The sequence below is a fragment of the Crocodylus porosus genome, unplaced genomic scaffold (genome assembly GCF_001723895.1).
Source record: "Crocodylus porosus isolate Cpor-Errol unplaced genomic scaffold, CroPor_comp1, whole genome shotgun sequence".
Classification (NCBI taxonomy): domain Eukaryota; kingdom Metazoa; phylum Chordata; order Crocodylia; family Crocodylidae; genus Crocodylus; species Crocodylus porosus.
In genome coordinates, this window is record NW_017728911.1 from 40,992,325 (window position 1) to 40,996,367 (window position 4,043).

A 4,043-nucleotide genomic window follows, 5' to 3' on the forward strand; every position below is an offset into this window, starting at 1 on the left:
CCTACATTGAACACCTTCAAGAGTAAATTGGATGCTTATCTTGCTGGGATCCTATGACCCCAGCTGACTTCGTGCCCTTTGGGCGGGTGCTGGACTCGATGATCTTCCGAGGTCCCTTCCAGCCCTGATGTCTATGAAATCTATGAAAAAGGTACAAATTATAATTTTAAAAAATATATAGCCCTTAAATGCATGGAAAGAGTAGGCAAGTGATCAGATTTAAATTCATACGGGCAAATTCACCCGTAGTGCAAGCAGCTGTATCTTGAGTCATCTTTCCCAGGAGTCCCACCAATTTATGGCACATTAGACTGAAATTTGTTCCCTTGTCACTATTGTCCTTTCTCCTCTCTTCGTAGGAAAGAAACATGGAAACACAAACCATACCCATTTTGAATGTTCTTTTCCACTGAGCACATTAATACGGCTTTCAAACAGGGCAAGGTGTTGAGAAGAGCCAATGGCATTGATGGTGACTTAAAATGTTTGTTTTCGTACCAGCTTGTGCTGTCATCTAGTCAGTTCCTTTAACTGAGCAGGGCTGAGCTGGATTATTACTGATACTTGGATGAAAGACAGCCAGTGAATACATGGGTACCGTGGGAAGTTGTGTTGGTTATTAAGTAGCCGTTATTTTTCCTAAGCCAGAGGTATGCAACTTTCTGGCTCGCTGTGGGGTGGAACAACATGCCCCATGTCAGAGGTGCGTGGGCAGGTGCTAGGACTGGCTACCACCGCTTGTTGTCCTTCTTTTGTGGCAGCACGTGGGGAGCACTTGCAGGCAGAGCTTTGCACTGCTGAATGCCACCGAAGCCCCATATCCATGGGCTGGATCCAGTGGTTTTGTGGGGTTGCCAACCCCTGTCCTAAACCATGAGTTCAGTACTGACTCATAACGCTGCTGTGCTTCTGTAGGCACTGTCATTTGTGTGACATGGTATTTGAAGTGGCATAGGACTTGAGGAAAGGTCTCATGTCTTGACTGACTTCAAACAGTGGGATATCTGCTTTCCTAAATTCCATGAGTTTCAATTGTCTCTTGTAGTGCAGGTTTTTATTATTTTCCATTTTAAATTGATGGCAGCATGTTGATGTGTGTTGATAAATGGTTGTTGCAGTGACCTAAAGTTGCTTGGACCTAAAGCTAGCCTGCTGAACCCTAGCAAAATATCAAGAAAATTATAAATGTAAGATGGTATTTAATAATCAAGAGTATCATAAATAATGTACATAAATAATAATGTTAGCTGTGTAAGTCTGAAGTCAGGCAGAAGGCAGGGGAGGCTGGCACCTTACAAACTAGCTGGTTCAGAGAAGCATGAGGTTTCACGGGCATTAGATGCTTGTGCCTAATAATTGGTAAGGGGTGTGTAAAGTGATGTTTTTTCTCAATAATTTTTTTAATTTTCTAAATATGTAAATTTAGTTTTAAACACATTGACCTTGAATTCTAGTTTAAACTATGCTATGAGTCATTATGGGGTTTTGTTTTGTTTTTTACTAAATTTAGTAAATATTGAAGTATGGCTAAATATGACTTAAGCCAATTAGCAAGCAAAACATCCTTTAATAGTAGCAAAAAATTAACTATATTCTTTACCAAGTCCTAGAAGTAGTGTATAGAAGCATCTGGATATCCATTAAAAAAAATATCTGCAATTACAGTTTGGCAGCATATACTGCCAGATTTTTTTTTTCTTTGAAAGTTAAAGTTATTGAAAGTTGAAAGGAAAAGTACCTCTCAGTGTCATGGAGGGATTTCATATTTGTAATGTCCTCTGAAATCTTTGAACATCATGTCCAGGGAATTGTAGTTATACTACTTTGTTTTATTGTCTTTTTCTGTTTTTATAAGTTATTTTGTTTTCTACCATAAGCTGCCCTGAGCCTTTTAAAATAGAAGTACCAAATATTATTCTTAGTAGTTGGGATGGAGAGTTATGTCCCTAAAATAAAATAATAGTCTATTCCACTTACCTATGCAGATATGTGTATATATGGATTGGATATGCTTAAGTGTACCGTTTACTTAACTGCATAACACAATGGCAACCCCAATTTGTTGCCTATTGCTCACGTCATTACAATTACCTTTTATTTACATCTTGGTTAAGTGCATAGCATCTTTCATCCCTGCTAACTACTTTGTAACTCAGTTAATCACGTACCAACTGGTCAGTGTATATTGTGTAACCAATTTTATGTGCCTGAAGCAGTATAGGGAAAGCAGTGGCAAAGGGCTGCTAGCGGAAGTCAGTGCTGAGACTGCGCTTAAACAGAGTATGCTGAGCGTTCAGCGAAAAAGAAAAGGTTTCTCCAGAGCACTATGCTGTCGTATAGCTTCAAAATTTGAATTTGGTCCAGAATTTGGACTTTTTTTTCCAGCTGCTCACTTAGTTCCCCCAAAGCTTAGAAGACTTTCTACCCAGTCTTTCACTTTGCCCTCTTGTGTAGCGGAATTAAGGACCAGCTGCAAAATAGACTCTCTCAAAGTTTCATGACAGCCAAATGCATGGTTCTGGTTGAGGAATATTGCTGTTCTCGAGTTTAAAATTGGCCAAAAAAAAGTCTGTATTTTCTTCCAGTGTCTCAGAACTTTTGTGAGGATAAGTCTTTTATGGTTCCTAGTTGTTAACTGGAGAGAGAAATTTCTAGACCCATGGGGAGCCCCTTGCCCTAGCTGTGCATCAGCTCAGGATGGAGCACAGGGTTGGTCTGCCAGCAAATGGCCCTGGGCCCAGCACATGGCTCTAGACCTGGACTTGGCCCATAGCCCTGAAGGCAGTGCACAAGGCTGGACCCAGCATGCAGCCCCAGTGTCTGTGGGATAGGTTGGGCCCTGCTGCCCCATGCCACCTTGGTGCTGGTATACTGAATTGGGCCCCATCATTCCATATCAGGCCCTGCTGTATCCCCAGTACGCGGCTCCCAGGGAGCTCAAACCTCTGGTATTTATCTGTACTCCAAGCTAATTTTTTTTTTTCCTTCTTAGGGCATGGGTGTTATAATCATGAACCTGTTATTTGAGGAAAATATCATATGCAGTTTCAGGATGTTATGATTGGCAGTCCTAACAGGTATGCCTATATCTATGGCTGCCTGATGTCCCACTCCAAGGTCCTTCTTTCAGTTAGTAACTGCAAAGTGTCTGCCAAACCCACTGCCATTCTAGTGCTGGTCAACTTAGGAAATGACAATTTTCTATTAATATTAACTGTGTTAGCACAAGTGACAGGAGAATGAGCTGTGGAGGGAAAGATTGCTACACTGTTACATTGTCACAGTTGTGTTTCTGTTTTGTTTTTTATTCCTTTTTTGAACTTGGAAATTATATAAAATGACATTAAATAAAATTAAGGTTGTAATTTCAAGCTGTCAAAAGTAAGGAAATGCCAGAATTAGTGTCTGTGCAACTTTGACTCTTCAGTCTCTAATGAAAGAGGCTGTGCACTGTAGGCAGAGAAGGGGACTGTCTTATGGTTAAGGCAGTTGCTACACAATGGGCAGATTGCTTAAGTAATACTTAGTGGGTGATCACTAATGATGTGTTCCTCATTTTCTTGGTATCCTGCTTGAAAGACCCTAGGGTCTGATTTGCAGAAGGGTTGAACAGTCATACCTGTAACTGAAGCCAGTTGGAGCTGTGCTTTACACTATAATTGTGTATTCAAAGCAAAATCCAGGCTGTCATTCTCCCCTTGTACTCAGCCTTGGTGAGACCACAACTGGAGTACTGCGTCCAGTTCTGGGCTCCACAATTCAAAAAGGATGTGGAGAAGCTTGAGAGAGTCCAGAGAAGAGCCACGCGCAGGATCAGGGGTCAGGAAAACAGATCTTACGACGACAGGCCGAGAGCTACGGGGCTCTTTAGCCTGGAAAAGCGCAGGCTCAGGGGTGATCTGATGGCCACCTATAAGTTTATCGGGGTGTTCACCAGGATCTGGAGGAATGTTTGTACCAGAGCGCCCCAAGGGATGACGAGGTCGAACGGTCACAAACTACTACAATACCATTTCAGGCTGGACATAAGGAAGAATTTCTTT